The sequence below is a fragment of the Lontra canadensis genome, unplaced genomic scaffold (assembly GCF_010015895.1).
Source record: "Lontra canadensis isolate GAN:19392208 unplaced genomic scaffold, GSC_riverotter_1.0 scaffold200, whole genome shotgun sequence".
Taxonomy (NCBI): domain Eukaryota; kingdom Metazoa; phylum Chordata; class Mammalia; order Carnivora; family Mustelidae; genus Lontra; species Lontra canadensis.
In genome coordinates this window covers 1-20,741 of record NW_022631194.1, presented here as the reverse complement: position 1 = coordinate 20,741, position 20,741 = coordinate 1, and the positions used below count along the sequence as shown (strand labels likewise).

The window sequence follows — 20,741 nt, the reverse complement described above, 5'->3', positions numbered from 1 at the left end:
AAAAAGCAAGAGCTTATCTATCTTGGAATATTTGCAGATGAAATGATATGATAGCTGGAATGCTTATAGGCATTCAATCTTACAGAAGATTGAAACATGCACTGATAATTGTTCAAACTCGGTGATAGATAACTCAGGTATTCATTACCCTAGGATCTTTTTGTAAATGTTTGAAATTTTCATAACAAAATTTTAAAGTCAGAAATTATCTGTGAGCCCTTTGTGTGTGTGTATGTGTATGTGTGTTTGAGTATGTGTGTTTAATCATCATCCTTGTCAAAACCTATCTACCAAACGCCGCCCAGAACAAATTTATAGTCAACAAAGTTGAGTTTACAGAGAGAGGGACCTCTGACTTGTGAATGGACCCCTTTGTTTCACTTGCAACAGAAGAGTGATTTAAAAATGGGTGATGTTGAGAAGGGCAAGAAGATTTTTGTTCAGAATTGTGCCCTAGTGCCATACTGTGGAAAAGGGAGGCAAGCACAAAACTGGGCCAAAGCTCCATGGTTTTTCTGGGCAAAAGATAAACCAAGGGCCTGACTTGTTTTATGCAGATGCCAACAAGAACAAAGGCATCACCTGGGGAGAGGAGACACTGATGAGTATTTGGAGAACCCCAAGAAGTACCTCCCTGGAATAAAAATGATCTCCACTGGCATTAAGCAGATGAGGGGAAGAGCAGACTTGATAGCTTTTCTCAAAAAAGGTACTAAGGAGTACCACTGCCTTATTTACTACAAAACAAAAATATCAGATCCACCTGGACAAGGGTACTCATCATAGTGGAAATAGTTTAATTATTGTTGAATATCTGTTGGTGCCACATGCTATGCTGAGTGATCTGGTGATAGCATTTCTAATCCTCACAACAACCCTGAAAGGCAAATTTTATCCCCATTTTATAGGAACCGAAGTGCTTGAAGAGACCATCTTGTCTCAGGTTGCCTAATTCAAGTCCAGATTTATCTGCCCCAGAAGTCAATATTCTTTGCATTATAGCTTTTTCTATAGGCTCCCAGGTGGCTGAATTTAGATGGAGAAAAGGGGAAAAAAAAAACAAAAGATACAGATTTAGGCAGGATGCGAGAGAAGGTAGACCAGAGAAAACAGTCCCGAGATCTTCAAGTTAGAACACTGGCTCAGAGAATGAGTCCACCACTGAGGGTAAGAAGAGAGATGGCTGGCAACCAGCTTTTATATACCCAAGGAGTTAAACAAAATTCTAATATAGTTCAACACGTTTGAACTAACCCTCTAACTTCTACCAGTATGTTGAAAACATAGAAGATCATCATTGGATAGCCTCTTTTATTTCGTGTCAAATGAAAGAAACAACAAGGAAATGATACTTTTTCAAAATTAATTTCAGATAAACTCAGTGATGGTCATTAGGTCATTAATTGTTGTGGTAGAAGGGCCTATTTGAGAAGTTCACCATTTAAGGAAAGTTTGACTTTTTTTGGCAGCTTGATATGTTTCCTTTTAAGAGGCGGTGAGAATGCTATAACTCATTTTCTTTCTCTTTTGGTTTTAACTGTTTTGAAGTTCAGAGGAAAATATAATCTAGTTATAGTATTTATATACACTTGGGTTTTTGTTATTTTTTTTTCTATAGCTTTTGAATTTTCTATCTTTATGCTAGTTTTTGTTATATTTGTTTTGGTTGCATGTGAGGTGTTGCTTACATTTTTGCAACTCTCTTTAAACTTCTTGTGGATAAATTAAAGTTAAAATGAAAACAAATCAAATATTTTTGGAAGTGTGAATTTAAATTAAAGTTAAATAAAAAGGCGTCATTTTTCATAGCTTGGAATTTTACCCATTTGGAACTATTCCGTAAAGATAGACTCTTTACTTTGTACCACCTTTACCTACACATTTGGTGTTTTTATCATTTCCTGGAAAGGTGAAGAAAGCAGTGCTTGCCCTTCCCTGCATTAAGAAGAGAGTTCCAAAAATAAAATGCTTCTAAAATCAAAGACTGCTAATGCAGTAAAAGATGGGTTTCTTTTGGTTGAATTTATTAGGGTGTTAGCAGTATGGGATTATTTGGGATTGAGAGTTTACAAATCGGTGGTTCTTACTTTGGAGGATCACAAACTCCTTTTGAAAATCTAATAAGAGATATTAGCCCTGTCCTCAGAAAAATGTTCAAATATGTGCCTTGACCTTTTAACTACAATTTCTTGAGGGTACATATACCTCCTGCAAGGGGTCTAGAATAGACATGACTCCTCTTCACTGCAAAAGCCCTCAATCCTGGCCACCAGACCACCAAGGAGCTACCTCTTTACTATGGATAGTGGAGAGAGCAAGGCAGACACTTCAGTAAGGCTCTCAATACCCAGCTCAAAGCAGTAATGGAACCATGGGCAGATTCTGCTCTTCCCACTCTAAGAGTGTTTCCCTGTGGCTTTGAAGCAATTCTATTCTGGCCATCAAGTAGTTCTGAAAAATATCTGAGTTGCTATAGCCCTTACAGATTAAGTTTTGTTTATTTGGTTTATATTAATTTCTATCTTGAGGTCTTACAGAGGGGGAAAATCTCTATTAACTCTTTGGATAAGAACTCAGTTCTGTCATGTTGCCATAAAATATTTTTATGCTTTATTTTCCCCCACCTTCAGGTGAAGAATTAGGCACACTATTAAAAAGACTTTATTTTTTATAGTGGCCTTGATTATGTTCGTGGCTCCTGGCCTCCTGGGAGCTACAGATCTTCTAACAACTGAAAAAAAAAAAGGATTAGTCTCCTGAATGAGAAGGTGAATGTGCATAACTGGTGAGGGTAGAACAAAGGCAGTGAGAGTAATGAGAGAGAGAGATTAGGGTTCAGGTGTGGTGGAACATAATAAGGTGTGTCATGGGGATCTTTTTTCTTTTTTTAGCCCATCCCCTGCCCATCTCCCCTCCAGCAGCCTTCAGTTTTTTTCTCTATAGTTAAGGGTCTCTTAGGTTTGCCCCTCTCTCTTTTTTTTGCCCCTTCCCCTTTGTTCGTGTGTTTTGTTTCTTACATTCCACATATGAGTGAAATTGTATGGTATTTATCTTTCTCTGACTAATTATTTCACTTAGCATAATACACCCAAACTCCAGTCATGTTGTTGCAGATGGCAAGATTTCATTCTTTTTGAGGACTGAATAAATATTTCATTATAGTATGTATTTTATATGTATATAGTATGTGTGTATGTATTATATATAACACATATTCCATTATATATTCCATTATATAGAATATGTATTATATATACACATATTATGTACATATAATATATACATTATACACACACACACACCCCACATCTTTATCTGTTCATCAGTCAATGGACATTTGAGCTCTTTCTGTAATATGGCTATCGTTGATAGTGCTGCTATTAGCATCAGGGTGCATGTGCCCCTTCAAATCAGTATTTTTTTGTCCTTTGGGTAACTATCTAGTAGCAATTGCTGGGTCATAGGGTAGTTCTATTTTAAAATTTTTGAGGAACCTCCATACTGTTTTCCAGAGTGGCTGCACCAATTTGCACCAACAGTGTAAGAGGATTCCCCTTTCTCTAAGTCCTTGACAACATCTATTGTTCCTGTGTTGTTAATTTTAGCCATTCTGACAGGTGTGAGGTAGTATCTCATCATGGTTTTGATTTCTGTTTCCCTGATGATGAGTGATGTTGAGCATCTTTTCATGTGTCTGTTGGCCATCTGGATGTCTTCTTCGGGAAAATGTCTATTCATGTTGTCTGCCCATTTCTTTTTTTTTTTTTTTTAAGATTTTATTTATTTATTTGACAGACAGAGATCACAAGTAGGCAGAGAGGCAGGCAGAGAAAGAGGGAGAAGAAGGCTCCCTGCCGAGCAGAGAGCCCGATGTGGGCTCGATCCCAGGACCCTGAAATCATGACCTGAGCCGAAGGCAGAGGCTTAATCCACTGAGCCACCCAGGCACCCCTGTCTGCCCATTTCTTAACTGGATTGTTTTATAGATGTTGAGTTTGATAAGTTCTTTATAGATTTTAGATACTAACCCTTTATCAGATATATCTTTAGCAAATATATGCTCCCATTCCATAGGCTGCCTTTTAGTTTTGTTGACTGTTTCCTTCACTATGCAGAAGTCTTTATCTTTTTTTTTAAGATTTTATTTATTTATTTGAGAGAGAGAGAGAGAGAGAGAGCACAAGCGACAGAGAGCACAAGTGGGGAGGAGAGGGAGAAGTAGGCTCCCCGCTGAGCAGGGAGCCTGATGGGGGACTCCATCCCAGGATTCCTGGATCATGACCTGAGCTGAAGGCAGACACCTAACCGACTGAGCTACCCAGGCGCCCCAGAAGTTTTTTTGTTTGTTTTGTTTTGTTTTTATTTATTTGACAGAGAGAGAGATCACAGTAGGCAGGCAGAGAAAGAGGGGGAAACAGGCTCTCCGCTGAGCAGAGAGCCTGATGTGGGGCTCGACCCCAGGAGCCTGAGATCATGACCTGAGCCGAAGGCAGAGGCCTAACCCACTGAGCCACCCAGGCGCCCCGCCCCAGAAGTTTTTAATCTTGATAAAGTCCCAATAGTTCATTTTTGCTTTTGTTTCCCTTGCCTCCAGAGACGTGTCTAGCAAGAATTGCTGAGGCCGAGGTCAAAGAGGTTACTGCCTGTGTTCTCCTCTAGGATTTTGATGATTTCTGTCTCACATTTAGAGCTCTCATCCATTTGGAGTTTATTTTTTGTGTATGGTGTAAGAAAGTGGTCCAGTTTCATTCTTTCGCATGTTGCTCTCCAGTTTTCCTAACACCATTTGTTGAAAAGACTCTTTTTTTCCTGCTTTGTCAATGATTAGCTGACCATAGAGTTGTGCATCCATTTCTGGGTTTTCTATTCTGCTCCATTGGTCTATGTGTCTGTTTTTGTACGGTACCATACTGTCTTGGTGACTACAGCTTTGTAATAGAGCTTGAAGTCCGGCATTGTGATGCCACCAGTTTTGCTTTTCTTTATTTGGTTACTTGGGATCTTTTATGGTTCTATACAAGTTTTAGGAGTGTATTATCCTCTGTGAAAACGTGTCATGGGAATCTTGGGTATAAAGTAACCCAAATCTTTTAGGCTTCCTTGCCTGCAGTTCTTCTCAGTGCGAGCTCTATGAACATTAGAGAAGGGACAATTCTTTGTTTTGTGGAACTGTCCTGCCTAGTACAGGACAGTAAGCATTCTTGTCTCCCCTCTCCTGCTAAGTGTCACTTGCATCCAGTTGCCACTTGCAACCCAGTCACTGTAAATTTTTAAATACCCCTGCATATTTCCAAAGCCCCACTCCTACCCCAAAGATACCACCATGGTTGAGGAAACCTTCTAGATATTCTCAATCCCAAGTGGTTTCACACTACCATGACCTAAACTGGATAAACTGGATTACTGAAAGCGTTTTTACATTATGGATCATCCTTGCTTTGGAAACAGGTTTGGGGTGTGTGTATGTGTAGCTCAAGGACACGACCTTCCCAGTACTCTCATATAAGAGAGACGGTTGATTCCTTTTACTTCACATTCTTGGTTTCTCTCTGGAGCCTCCCAAGCTTGGGGACACACAAATTTAACCCTCAGCCCCTTTCCCTGTAGATTTGGATCTCAAAGCCATGCTCCCAGAGCTGTAGGGATTTCCTACACCCCAGTCTAAACAGAGCAGCTCTGGTTTGAGCTGTTTTACATTTTGGGATTTGGGGCATGCTTTCATTAAGAAAAAAAGAGTTCTATTGCTTAAGTGGATTGAAAAGCCAACAGATTATATGTTTCTAAGTATCTCTTTTGGTTCCAAGTCTTTATAATTACGGCTGTTCCCCAGTCCCATCGTTTGAGCAGAACTTGGAAATTGAGTGGGCTCCAGAGACATTTATACTGTTAAATCACACAGCAGGATATCTCCTCCATGTCAGACATTTTAGGCCTCTTGGGTATAGATTATTGCAAATTAGCAGAGCTCATGAGATACTTCAAGGTGAGTTTTCAGTCTGTGAATTACTACTCCTTTGGGTCTACTTGCTGGATTTTTAGTTTTACAGAGGTGATATTCACCTGGACTGTTCCTCAAAAGGACTTTGGGTATTTTGAATGATTCCTGGACTCCAAACATACACAAACTCCTCTGTTTACCAAAGAGCTTTTGGCATACTTAGATGATGTCATTAAAACAAATCGAACTGGTAGAAGAATTTGTCATGAGAGGCAATTGATAATTAGGGTTAATGATTGATGCCTTATGTTTTTTTGTTTTTTTGTTTTTGTCCCCGGACATTTATTGCTAATCAGGTGAAGATTTCTCAGTTATTTAGGCCTGGACTTCAGCCACTCCTGTATCAGGAATAATGTCTGTCCTTGTCACCAAATGTTAGATTTTATCTCCTTCCTTTGTTCCATCTTAGATTTGTACTGTATTAATCAGCCAAAACTAACTTGGATCCTGGTGCCAACCCAAGGAACTTTCTCAGCTAGTTGAGAATTCAAGTGTTGATGGAGCACTTAAAATTTGCTAGAAATATTTGATAGAATGAAGGTCTTCTAGGAGATTATACAGTTTTGCCGTGGAGATGAATATACACAGATGAAAAATAACAGTCTAATGCAAAGTAAATGTAATACCGCACTTAATGGAAAAGTGTATATTCAGTGCCTGAAGCAGCAGCTCTTAACTTTGGCTGCATGTTATAATCATCTGAGGAGGTTGAAAAAATTCTGATGTTCAGAGAATACCCCAAACCAATTAAATCAGAACTTCTGGGGGTGGAACACAACTGCCAGGGTATTCTTGTTGTTAATACTCCCTGTGCAATTTCGCGTGTGGCTGAAGTTGAGAACCACTAGTCTAAAGGGATGATGAAGACAAGAAAGTCTGTGTAGACAGGAATTTCTGTGGGCAGTAGGAAGAGTTGAGATTGATGCCATCTGGCATTGTGTGGGAAAATCTGATGTCACAAAGGGGCTAGGAGATCCTATGGATCTTATGAGTATATTTTATTTATTTGTCAGAGAGAGAGAGAGAGAGCACAAGCAAGGGGAGTGGGAAGCAGAGGGAGACCCAGGCTCCCTGCTGAGCAAAGAATCCTATGTGGGACTCCATCCCAGTACTGTGGGATCATGACCTGAGCCAGAGGCAGACACTTAACCGACTGAGCCACCCAGGTGTCCCAATCCTATGGATCTTAAAGCTCCAAGTAAAAGACAATCTCAAACAATTTGGAGAGGAGCTATGAATTCTACTGCAAGCTTTGCTACTGGTGTGCAGCAGAGTTCCCAGAGTTTCTTCACTCCCTCTGGTGAAATTAATTGCATTTTGTCTCATTCAGTTCTAGTTTTGTTTGTGTGTAAAATCTTTCTACTCTTTAGTTACTTTGTTGTTTCTCTATAAAATTTTTAATTGTAGTAAAATACACATACTATAAAATTTACTATCTTAACCATTTTAAAGTCTACAGTCCGGTAGTTTTAAGTATATTCACATTGTGCAATGAAATCTCCAGAACTCTTTATCTTGCAAAACTGAAACTCTGTACTCATTAAATGTAAACTTTTCCTTTTGAGGTAATTATAGCTTTATATGCAATTGTAATGATACAGAGAGATCCCATGTACCCTTTACACAGTTTCTCCCGATGGTAACCCCCTGGGAAATGTGGAGGCCAAGAAAAACAAGACTGTACCTACCTTGAGTCTAGCCCTGACATAAGTACAGCCATCTTGACAAAGCAAAAGCTGGCACCTTGCACCCCCTCTCCACCCGCTCCCCTCCCCTCGGTAGTATGTGTGAACAAATAGTTAACTTGCAGAATCACAATCCTGCAAGACAGGAGTCTCCCTCAGTTTACAAATGTCCCAGTGCTAAATCTCACTAACAAGGACACTTGATAGGAGGAATGTGACATTCCACCAAGAAACTCCCAACTGTCTTCATGTTAGTGCCTCACTAGAGGGAAAAACGGCCTTGGCTTGATAATAACCAGGCCTCCAATATCCTGACAGTCTTCTTTACCCTGATAGCCCTTCTGAATATCCCCTTGTCCTCACCCACCTCTGAGTCCACACCTACTCTGCCTTTAAAAACTCTGACTGTAGTCTGGTTCAGGGTCCAAGTCCCGACTCTGCTGTGTCGGGGATACTTGGGCCCAAGCTTAAGCTTGTCAAATAAACCCTTGTGTGATTGTATCGATGTTGGCTCCTTGGTGGTCTCTCAGATGCGAAAACTCAGGCATAACAGGAAGCTATAGTGTGATACTGCAATCACCCCCAGAAGTAACCTCAAAATAGGTTACTCTATCACAAGGATCCCTCATGTTGCCATGCCTACTTCCCTCCCATCTCCATCCCTACCTTAAAATTAGTAAAAGCTCATCTTCTCCATTTCTATAATTTTTGTCATTTTAAGAATGCTATATAGGGGCAACTGGGTGGCTCAGTTGTTAAGCATCTGCCTTCAACTCAGGTCATGATCCCGGGGTCTTGGGATCAAGTCCTGTATCAGGCTCCCTGGAATCTGCTTCTCCCTCTCCTGCTCCCCCAACTTGTGTTCCCTCTCTTGCTATCTCTGTCAAATAAATAAATAAAGTCTTAAAAAAAAAGAAGAAGAATGTTATATAAACAACCATATAGTGTGTAACCTTTCAGGATTAGCTTTTTTTTTTTTTTTTCAAGATTTTATTTGTTTGACAGAGATCACAAGTAGGCAGAGAGAGGGGAGAAAGCAGGCTCCCTGCTGAGCAGAGAGCCACCCCTTTAGGATGTTTTTTGTTTAATAAACTGCCAAACTGTTTTCCAGGGTGACTTGCACCATTTTACATTCCCAAAAGCAATGGATGAGTAATCCAGTTTCTCTGCATTTTCTGCATTCTCACCAACATTTGATAGTCATTTTTTTTTTAAATTTTAGCCATTCTGATAGGTATGTAGTGGTATCTAATTGTGATTTCAATTTGTATTTCCGTAGTGGCTAATAATGTTGGACATCTTTCACGAGCTTATTTGCTCTCTGTATATCCTCTTTGGTGAAATGTCCCTTCATGTCTTTTGACATTTTCTCATCAGACTGGGTTTTTTTACTGTTGAGTTTGAGAGTTTTTTAATATATTCTAGGTAATGGTCCTCTGTTGTGTATGTGGTTTACAAACATTTCCTCCCAATCACTGCTTGTCTTTTCATCCTCATAGCAGGGTCTTTTGAAAAAAAAAAAAAAAAAAGTATTTAATTTTGATGAAGTCTAATTTATCAGTTTTTCCCTTTTATGGATCATGCTTCTGGTGTCAAATCTTTGACTAGCCCTAGCTCATGAAGAGCTTTTTTTTCTTCCTAAAAGTTCTACACTTCACATTTAAGTTGTTGATCCACTTTGAGTTAGTTCTTATATAAGGTGTGAAACTAAAGTTGAGAGATTTTTTTGTTTGTTTTTGGGTTTTTTGGCCAATGGGTGTCCAATTTCTTCAGCAAAGTATACTGAAAAAGCTATTCTTTCTTCATTTAATTGCTTCTGTACCTTTGTAAAAAAAAAAAAGTCAGTTTGGCATATTTGTTTGGGTCTATTGCTGGGTTCTTTATTCTGTTTCATTGGTCTGTACATTTATTCTTCTGCCAATACCACACCATCCTGACACTGTAGTCTTATTATAAGTCTTAAAAATGAGTAAGCTGATTCTTCCCAGTTAATTTTTTTTTCAAAACTTTCTTTAATTTATCTTTTAAAAAATGTTTCTATTAACATATGTATTATTTGCCCCAGGGGCACAGGTCTGTGAATCATCAGTCTTACACAATTCACAGCACTCACCATAGCTCATACCCTCCCTACTGTCCATAACCCAGCCACCTTATCCCTCCCACCCCATCCCACTTAATTCTTCTTTTTCAAACTTCATTTTACATAATCATTCTAGCTCCTTTGCCTTTCCACTTAGCTTTTAGAATAATTTTGTCTATATCCACAAAAAATCTTGCTAGGATTTCTCCTTCACTGTTTTTTTTTATTGTATAAATACACATATAACAAAGTTCACAATTTTAATCATTCCAAAGTGTACAGTTCAGTAGCATATAATACATTCAAAATGTTTTGCAGCAGTCACCACTATCAAGTTCCAGAATGTTTTCATCTCCCCAAAAAAGAAACTCTGTATCCATTATTCAGTCATTCCCCAACATCCGGCAATGACCAGTCTGCTTCCTGTCTCTATGGATTTGCCTGTTCTGGACATTTCATATAAATGGAGTCATACAATATGTGATCTTTTGTGTCTGGTTTCTTTCTTTTAGCATAACGTTTTCAAGGTGCATCCATACTGTAGCTGGTATCAGTACCTCATTCCTTCTTATGTCCAAACAATAAGCCATTGTATTTATATACCATAGTTGTTTATCTGTGACTTTATTGATTGACATTTATTGATTGACATTTGGGTGGTTTCTACTTTGGCTACTGTTAATAGCATGCTGCTATGAATGTGCATGTATAGGATTTCTTTTGAGTATCTCTTTTCAGTGCTTTGTGGTATAATGTACCTAGGAGTGGAATTATTGGGTCATATATACTATGTTTAACTTTCTGAGGAACTGCCAAACTGTTTTCCACAGCAGCTGAAACATTTTACATTCCCACCAGCAAAGTGTAAGTGTTCCAATTTCTCCTCATCCTCATCAGTACTTGTTATTTTCCATAATTGTAGCCAGCCCCAAAGTGTGAAATGGTATCTTATTGAGTTATAGGCTTGCATTTCCCTAATGACCAATGACATTGAGAATCTTTTCATACGCTTGCTGGTTGTTCTAAGTATCTTCTTTGGAGATGTTCTATTCATTTGCTCATTTGAAAATTGGGTTGTTTGTCTTTTTGTTGTTGAAATGTATTCCCTTTACTCTTGAAGGGTATTTTCTCTGGATATAGGAATCTCGGTGGACAATCTTTTCTTTCAGTGTTTGAAAAATTTTGTGCTCCTTCTTCTGGACTCCACGATTTCCAATGAGAAATCTGCCATTGTTTTTCCCCTACAAGTAAGGTGTCATTTTTCACTGCTTTTCAATATTTTTTGTTTTTAGCTTTCAGTAGTTTGACTATGATGTGTTCTGGCATGACTTGGTTTGGGTTTATCCTCTTTGGGGTTTGCTCAGCTTCTTGAACACATAGGTTTTATCCCTCTGCCAAACTTGAGGAATTTCCAGCCACTATTTCTTTTCGTACTTTTTTCAGTCCTGTTCTTTTTTTCTTCTCCTCCTAGAAATCCAATGATATCATAGATCTGTTGTTATAATCGCACAAGTCCCTGAGACTCTGTTTTTGTTGTTGTTGTTGTTGTTATCTGTTGTCCATGTTGAGTATTTTTTATTGTTCTGTCTTCTAGTTCACAGATTCTTTCCACTGCCCCCTCCATTCTGCTGTTGAACCCATCCACGGAGATGGTTTGGTTTAGTTTGGTTATTGTATTTTTTAGTTCTAAAATTTCCATTTAGCTGTTGTTGTCATCATCATCATTGTTGTTGTTGTTCTTCTTTTATTTTTTTCTTTTTTTTAGTTCTTCTTTTTCTTTTTCTATTTCTTTGCTTCTATGTCTTTGCTGAAACTTAATTTCTCTACTGGGACTTTCTAATTTTTTCGTTTGTTTCAAGCGAAACATTGTAATTGCTTGTTGAAACATTTTTATGATAACTGCTTTAAAATCTTTTTTTTTTTAAAGATTTTATTTATTTATTTGACAGAGAGAGATCACAAGCAGGCAGAGAGGCAAGCAGAGAGAGAGAGAGAGGAGGAAGTAGGCTCCCCGCAGAGCAGAGAGACCGATGTGGGGCTCAATCCCAGGACCCTGGGATCATGACCTGAGCCAAAGGCAGAGGCTTTAACCCACTGAGCTAACCAGGCACCCCATGCTTTAAAATCTTTGTCAGAGAATTCTAGTATCTAGGTGTGGTCTGTTTTCATTCAGTTGAAGATCTTTCTCATTGGTATGATGAGTGCTATTTTTATTAAAACCTGGACATTTTGAACTCTGGATCCTATTTAAAACTTCTTAGTTGGCTTTCTCCGCTACTACTGTGGCAGAGGAAGTAAATGGGAGTGTCTTATTACAGCCAAGTAGGTGTAGGCTTCCAGTTTCCCCATTCAGCCTCCTCTGATACCTGAGGAGTGGGGCTTCTCATTACTGCTTAGGTGAGGGCAGGGGTTTTTCAGCTGCCCATTAGGCTTCCACTGATACCAACCTGCCTGGGAGAAGTAGGAAGGCCTTTTTACTCCTTCCCACGTGGTCTCCACTGATAGTAGGGATGGGGTGGGGGTCACCTTGATATCACTGGGTGTTGGTGAAAGTGCTCTTTATCACATCTCCTCTAGAACTAATCCAGCAGAGAAGAGAAGGAACACCTCCTAAAAGGCCTGGTGAAGGTGGATGTCTAGGCATCCCATTCAACCATTACTAGTGTGTGTTGGAGTGAGCAACAGTTCTTTCTCTGGTGTTTGGCTGGAGTGGAGTGTTATTATCTACAAGTCTTCTATTTTGCTAGGCTGCCTCTTTCCTGGTCCTTTGGCTAGAAAGAACAGGCTTGCTTTTGTTTTGTTTTGTTTTTTCCTTTGGCTGTCCCCACTGGCATTTCCAGGTTGCTGGCTTCTTCAGCACCACATCTGGGATTTGTGAGACAAAAAGAAAACCCCAGGAAATCACCAATGTGTGGCTCCTTAGCTTCTTTAGGCCCCTAGCTGGTCTGCCTCCTTTTCTCCACCTTTTCAAGTCTCTTATGTTTGTTTTATGTGCAGTGTCCAAGCTTTTTAGTTGTATTAGCAGGAGGAATAGGGAAAAGTACAACTACTCAATCTTCCCTGATCCATATTCTTTTATTCACTTGTTTATTTGGTTTTCCATTTGATTGTGAGCTTTTTTTAAAAAAGTTTATTTAATTAATCTCTATACCCAATGTGGACCTCAAACTCAATAACCCCAAGATCAAGAATTGCATGCTCTTCTGACTGAACTAGCTAAGTGCCCCCTGATTATGAGCTCATTAAGTATATTTTGTGACTTCAATGCCTAGTCTGGCATATGATCTACAAATGTATGGAAAAAGGAAAAAAGAAAATAGAAGATGGAGTGAAGTGAAGGAATTGCACTCCTCCCCCATCTTCCCTTAGGTGTGTGATGCCAGAAGAGGAGGAGGCTTAATCCTGTCCTGAATGATGAGGCCTCTCCTGGTATTTTGATGTTGAGAAGGGTGACTAGCTCCCAGAACTTGTACTTTCTTTCCTAGGTTCTCATGTGTTGCCAAAAATTACCAGCAGGTGACAGAAAAATAGATGACAATGGACTGTTATTGACTGAATATAAGGTTGATTTCCTCTGATATAGAGAAATAAATTCTACTATCCTACCCACCCCCGGAACAATTCCAAAATGCTGAAAGTTAGTTACTTTTTTTCCATCCTTGGGGTACAGATTGTTGTTCAGTGGGAAGAGAGCTGGAGTAAAAAGAAATGGCCTCTGTTAGTCTCCATGGTGACATGTGACAATGGGATTACTGGTTTTTGTGAAAATAAACATCTGGCATTTAGTAACAAATTTCTGGCATTTAAACCCACAAGAAGGTGGAGATTGGAAGTCAGGAGGATGAATACTTAAACAATATTTTAACATTGATACTTTAAAAGCAAAGCAGAACATAAAACCCCACAAATTCCCCATGTCCTACCATCCATTCTTCTGTTAGGCCCTGCTGATATGCACACATCATTAGTGATTCAATATTTAAATTCACTTTTTCATTCATTATCGAAATTATTTTTTGATGTTAATGTGGAGGGAGATTGCTTTTAAAAATTTCGGTTTGAACTCCTGTCAAAGTTAGTAACACTGGGATCTTCTGATAAAAAAAAAAAAAAAAAAAAAAGCCTGAGTGGAGGCTTTTGATTGTTTCATTCTTGTTTTTCTCAATTTTTTGTTTTAAAAATTTTTACAAAAAACTCGAAAGAATAAAATAATGAGCACTCAATTACCCCTCACGTAGATTCATTGTCAATATTTTGTTACATTTGCTTTCTTTTTTCTCATATAGTCAAAAAAATTTAATTTGCATACACTGGTGGGTATGGTTTTAAATGTTCCTTCAGTGGAAGCATGCACCCCATTTCTTTTTTCCTTCTTACTCCCACTCTCCTTTCTTCATATTAAAAAATTTAAAAGCTCCATACCCCTGCCTTTCTCTTAGTCTCCCACCAGAGTTAAGCTCAGGTCCTGCTGACCACCAAGGACCGGTAGGCCCAGTGACTTTCACGTGACTGCAGTATTTGTTTTGGCCAGCAGAATTTGGTCTAAGTTCAAAGACGAAAAAAAGCTGCAATAGGATCAATATCTCCGAGCGTTGGTCACACGACGACCTTTATATTTCTTAAGGAAAAGTTTCGGTTCACCTGGGCAAAGCTGCAGCTAAAGGTCGTTACTTTTCTCCTGATCACAGTTCAGGAAATCAGGGCAACTACGTGAAGCTGAGAGCTTCTTTTCTGTCTCCGTCTCCTCCTATTTATCTCTGGTCTTGGGGACTGTGATCGTGCATTTCTGATCATCCCTCAGCTCTGGGAGCCAGGCTTCCGGGTTCTTCCGCGGGTTTACTAACTTCAAAAAAGAAACGCGAAGGAGTCAATTCCACCTGACGAAGGCTCAGTTTTCAGGAATCTCAAAACCCAAGGCAGTTGGAACGATATACAGAATTTAGGTAGAAACGTACACTCAGAATCATATAATTTCTACCAGAATGTCTTTCCAACCTCCCTGGTGGTCTAGTGGTTAGGATTCGGCGCTCTCACCGCCGCGGCCCGGGTTCGATTCCCGGTCAGGGAATGGTTGTTTTTTAAATTTTTTAAAATTATTCCACAGAATCCTTTTTATGATTAACATTGTTTCTCCTAGTCAGTTCCCCGACTCGCCAAAGCTGAAATACAGGAAATGCAGAGATATACAAAGTAAAAATTGTTCTCCGACCTATTAACTGTTGATGTCCAGTTTAAAAAAAAAACAGAATTGGAATTATGCTATTCATACTATTTTATTTCCAGCTATTTTTAAAGTTAATATATTTCCAACACTTGTCAATGGAAATAAACTCTCTTCACTAACATGGTATTTTCTTTCAATTTAATTTAGTTCTCAAAAGGGTAGTGTATTTATTTACATGGTTTAGGATTCAAATATGCAAAGGCTATAACTGACAAACTTAATTTTAATCTCTGCCATATATTTTCCCTCTAAGAAGGCATGAAATGTTACATTTCATATCTTATGCAAACAAGTACATGCACACATACTTATATATTTAAATATACTCGCCCTTGCACAAATGATAGCAATCTATACACTTTTTTTTGGTACGCTTTGCCTTTTTTACTTAACAATGCATTTTAGAAATATATTAAATTATACATCAAGTTTAGACATGAAGAGTTTCCTCATTCTTCCTTATGTCACATAGTATTCTACTGTATTGAATTGACCATAATTAATTGAACCAACTTCTTTTCGATGGACAATTAGGTCATTTCTAATCCTTTGCTACTACAAACAATGCCCCCATAAACAATCTACCTTAATGTATTTACCTTAATGCATTTGCCCTATGAAAGTACTCTGAAATGCCTAATAACTTCATCAGGGGAGCCTTAACTTCCTAACTGGATTTGACACACCTCCTTCAAACCACAATTGAAAAAATCAGAATTGATTTTTAAAACCTGTGAATCAATAAGAAACTACTATAGAATTTTTAATATAACCATAGGAGAAATCATAGAGCGCTGTCTTGTCTGGCTTGGTGTTAGAAATCTCTCTTAATATGAATGTTAGATAAAGAATAGTGTGACCAGAACTGGATAGTTACTCCTCATAGGGAAAACAATCGAAAGTCGAAAGGGGTCAGCGTTGGTGGTATAGTGGTGAGCATAGCTGCCTTCCAAGCAGTTGACCCGGGTTCGATTCCCGGCCAACGCAATATTCCTTCAAGTTTTCTCCCCTGAAATTTTTAAATAGTTCAACTCGGTAAACCATCAGGGAAGGAAAGCGTTTTGAGACTCTCAGTTCCGTGGTGAATCTGTCTTAAAAGAGACCCTCTGGGGTTTTTGTAGCTGCAACCCTGAGCCAAACCCATGTGCTGGGTTCCGGCGCTGGCCTCGCACCAGTATATAACTATCCTTTTGGGGTCTTTAGGGAATTTTTTCGGGGGGGTCTGAAATAGAGGCTGCTCGGATTTGATTTTCTAAATCCTCGGATGCGGCTCTGGTTTACTGAGGAATCAGAATAAGGACGTCAGTACAAATCCCGCAGTTCCCGGAGAGACCCCTGTCACTTGGAACGGTGTCTAGCAAGAAGAAACGTAAAAGAGGGCATTCGACCAGCTCCGCTTCTGTCCGGGCTCCACCGCTCCAGGGACAGAAACCTCAATTCCAGGGTACAAGCTGGAAATGGAAGGGAGAGAAGCGGCATGAGGAGGAGCGATCCGCGATGGTCCCCCGCCGCCCGCTGTGATGCTGGCGCCTGCAGGCGGGATTTAGCCCAGAACCAGATTCAGAGGTCAAGACTTCGAGGTTGTGGAGTGGAAATGTTTGTTTGGTGTTTTGATTGCTGCAGATCACTTAAACGGGGCGAATAAAACGGCAGCAGAGAGCACGCATTCCTATTCCAAAAGGCATAAAATAAAAGCCCGTTGCGTCGCCTGGCGGGTGGCGCGCCGTGATCGTATAGTGGTTAGTACTCTGCGTTGTGGCCGCAGCAACCTCGGTTCGAATCCGAGTCACGGCATCTGATGTGTCCTAGTCGGCCTCTTTTTCCATTCTTGGTTTTTTTTTTTTTTTTTCCAATTAATAAAGTCGTTTAAAGGGCATGAAAAAAGCTTAATTCTCTCTTCGTTCCAAGCTCCTCGTAGAAGTGCTGTCCTCAAACTGGGTGAATTGTTTCTGTTCAACTCCTTACCCCGCTCGGCCCCGCTAAAGCAAACAACCTAAGCGGCTCTGACACTCGCGCACTTCAGGGCGGTCTGGGGAGCATCGGAGCTGCCACCAAGGCTGCAAAGGTGAGAACCCTTTGCTTCTGACTCTGGAACTCACCGCCTGTACCGTACATTGGAGAAATGAAAGTTGGGAGAGTGGAATGAAATCCCCTGGGGTTCTGACTCCCATCTGACTTGAAATCTCGCTAGGACGTTTACGCGTAACAAATAGGGTCTTTTACTTAAGCCACACAAAATTTTAGTATTTAAATGTGTGCCCCCAGTGACACGTCCCTCAGCCACGCTTCCTCCCACCACCGTGGTCGTCACGGTTTAGGAAGAGAAGGAAACATGGGGCGCCTGGATGGCTCAGTGGGTTAAGCCTCTGCCTTCAGGAAAAGAAGGAAGCAGGGACTGGAGCACCAAGGTCCCGGGAGAGCAAGTCCTCAGGCCCCCTGGCTGTTTGCGACTCTCATCCGGGTTCCCTCGCGCTCTTTAGTCTCCTCCTCAGCAGTTCCGCAAGCCAGACACCGTGCTATCAAAATGATCCGATCCACGCTGACTTTGCGGAAACATGGAGGTTTTAGGACTCCGGATTCCCCGTTCTCTGGAAGGCTGCCTGGCCCCACGCAGTCCTCGCCACTCTCTCGGAGCCCCGGTCGTAGTAGTAAAAAGCTACTATTATGTTCACAATCCCGAGATCTCTTTCACTGTCACTAGTGTGTATCTAGACAATACAGTCTGTCTCTTGAAAGAAATGATACCTCTAAGAGAAACCCTAAGTTGACAGCGCCCGGCTAGCTCAGTCGGTAGAGCATGAGACTCTTAATCTCAGGGTCGTGGGTTCGAGCCCCACGTTGGGCGCGCGGTTGTTTTTCTCCTGAGTTTCTAGGAAATCCTCTCTAGGCAACCAACAATTGTGAATTTGTAATTAGCCACTGCGGCCACTTTTGTTTTAAACATCGGTAACAACTTCCAGAATATCTTCTATTCGCTCCAAATTGAACACAAATTAATCCGAACCGGGGACCCTGGTCTTTGAGACCAAGGGTCCCTGACCTACCAACTGAGGGGCGGGAGGAGCTTCTCCCGGGTGGAAGGTGACACTAGTCGGGGCAGCTCCGAGTCCTGATCCGCGGGGCCCCCCTCCGCCCTACCGCGACTCTGCTCCACGGAGAAGACGCCTTAGGACCAGACGGGACCGGATGGAAACACTCTCTTCTGCTTGGTGGGGTTTTTTGAAGGACTTCTTAGCTAGTTAAAATGTTCTTCGCTAGGTGGCAAGGAACATGTTTTTGCTTTTCAGGTTTTGAAGCGTTCATCAGCCGCAAACGGCTGTAAAATACAACTCATTTACTAAGATCCCGGAGGCGGAGTGGAAAGGAGAGTGCCCTGGAAAAGGATCTGGGGAGGCGGAGCAGGGACTGTGAGGAGCCGCAGACGGGCAGGCGTGGGCGGGGCGTGGGCGAGGCGCAGGCGCGAGCTTGTAGGCGGGGAGTCCCCAGACGCACTCCGCTGGATGCGTGGGGCGGGGTGGGGGCGGCCTGCTGCACTGCGCCCACCGGCTTTGAGGTAGTTATTGATCCAATGGAGAACTTGATTCTGCTTGGGGAAAGCCTGAACTTGTTTGCGCTATATTTGTCCCGTCCAAGTCTCCTTTCAGTGTTGGAATGGGTGGTCTGGCTTAAGTTTTCAAGGCGAGTGGCAGCCAAGTTTGGCACAGGTCTAGAGGCTTCTCCTCAAGGGCGAGGACACTTAACTCCCTATGCAAATCGTCCGCCTCCCTTCCCTAAGGATCCTTTTTTTTTTTTTTTAAGTTTGTAAATATGCTTCAGCCTCCCACCAACCCTCTCCGAGATGATCAATACATTAGGCCAGTTATTCTCAAAGTGTAGTGCCAGGACAAACATGAGCTTCACCTGGAAACTTGCGAGATATGGAGATTCTCAAGCCCTACCTCAGACCTGCGGAATCAGAAACCATGTGCTGGCCCAAAAACCTGTGACTTAAGTTCTGTAGGTGATTTAGGTAAATTGTTCAGGAACCACTGCCTCAGGACCTCCTTCCCTGTCAACCAAGATATACTATGTTCTTGGCTGGGAGACTCAATGTCACAAAGGTAACATCTCTCCTTAATTTGCTGTCTGAAGTTAACATGGTTTTCATAAGAATATCGAAACATTTTTTAGAATTCAAAGTGGACAATATAATTTTAAAGTTTAAATGGAAAAGTAACAAGCAGAAATACTCAGGGAGGGGCGCCTGGGTGGCTCAGTTGTTAAGCATCTGCCTTTGGCTCAGGTCATGATCTTGGGGTCCTGGGATCCAACCCAACTTCTGGAGCCCTGCTGGGTGGGGAGCCTGCTTCTCCCTCTCCTGCTCCCCCTGCTTGTGTTCTCTCTCTTGCTGGCTCTATCAAATAATTAAATAAAATCTCAAAAATAAAGAAACGAAATACTCGAAGATCTTTTTCAAGGAAATTATTTCTTTTAAGGAGAGCAATAGGAAGGACCAATCCTATGAAAAATTGTAGTAATTAAGAATATAGTAAGATATGCATGAGTCAACAGTAATAAATGGCACAAGAATCTGGATATATACCAAAATACACAAAGAAATGTAACACATTAGAAAGAGGGTCTTGAACCAGTAATTCTAATGAGCAGTTTTGAATAAATAGGTGTCAAGGGAAAAATAATGGTCAGTGAATACCATGCTCTTTACATAAGGGTAAATCCTAAATCAATCAAAGATTTAAATAACAATAAAGAGGAACATAAAAGTTCTTGTGGAAATATGAAACAATTATTATCTTGGTGTGTATGTGAAAAAAGGTGTTCTACAACATAAACTCTCAAGTCATGAGAGAAAGTATCAATGAATCTGACTAGGTGAATCAAGTGATATCTGGCTAAGTCAAGTCCAAACACAACAAATTTGAGAAAATATTTGCAATTCACATTGTGTTAAAAATCCTCCATTTTAAGTTCGTGCTTTGGTGGTTAATGTCCTCCTCACTGCCCTAATTGTGAACTCACACCCCAAAAGAGCTGAAACCCCTTGATAACAAACCCAACACCTACATTCACAGAACACACATATATACAAAAGGCTAATTTCCCTAATATTTACTGAACTACAAACCAACAAGAAATAAGCCAACAACCGTCCCCAAATAGCAAACATATAAAGAATAGAAAATACACATTTCTATTGCTCATAAGGAAAGATAGTCAACATTCAAGGTTGCTATTGACGAAAGCAATGCAATTTGAAACAACACTGAATTAACACTTTTTACCTATAAGAAATGCTGTAATTTTTTAAAGTTTAGCATGTTGGAGAGGTTAAATATGAAAGGGTAAGTTGGTCCAAGTTCTATAGGGTGCCCTTTTAACAACACCTATCAATAATCAAATAAACTTTTTATTTACTTTTTTTATTCTTTTTAAAGATTTTATTTATTCATTTGACAGAGAGAGATCACAAGCAGGCAGAGAGGCAGGCAGGGAGAGAGGATGAAGCAGGCCCCTGGCCAAGCAGAGAGCCGGATGCAGGGCTCGATCCCAGGACCCAGGATCATGACCTGAGCTGAAGGCAGAGGCTTTAACCCACTGAGCCACCCAGGCGCCCCTACATATTAATCTTATCTATAAAATACCCTCACAAGAACATCTAGATGATGTTTGACCAAATTATCTGGGTACCATGGCCTAGCCAAGCTGACACATCAAATTAATCATCACAGTTGGGAAGACAGGGAAGTGGGA

The 20,741-nt window shown here is 40.6% G+C and overlaps 4 non-coding genes and 1 pseudogene across 4 annotated transcripts; all 5 read left to right on the top strand.

Moving 5' to 3' along the window:
* The first annotated feature begins 396 nt into the window (after positions 1-396).
* LOC116861541 lies at positions 397-786 on the top strand (annotated as a pseudogene).
* A 13,976-nt stretch (positions 787-14,762) lies between these two features.
* Positions 14,763-14,834, top strand: TRNAE-CUC. The gene has a single exon. It is a non-coding gene; the product is annotated as a tRNA-Glu (tRNA).
* A 1,071-nt stretch (positions 14,835-15,905) lies between these two features.
* On the top strand, positions 15,906-15,977 carry TRNAG-UCC. The gene has a single exon. It is a non-coding gene; the product is annotated as a tRNA-Gly (tRNA).
* Positions 15,978-16,712: 735 nt separating this feature from the next.
* Positions 16,713-16,784, top strand: TRNAH-GUG. The gene has a single exon. It is a non-coding gene; the product is annotated as a tRNA-His (tRNA).
* Positions 16,785-17,762: 978 nt separating this feature from the next.
* Positions 17,763-17,835, top strand: TRNAK-CUU. Its single transcript has one exon. It is a non-coding gene; the product is annotated as a tRNA-Lys (tRNA).
* Positions 17,836-20,741: the final 2,906 nt, after the last annotated feature.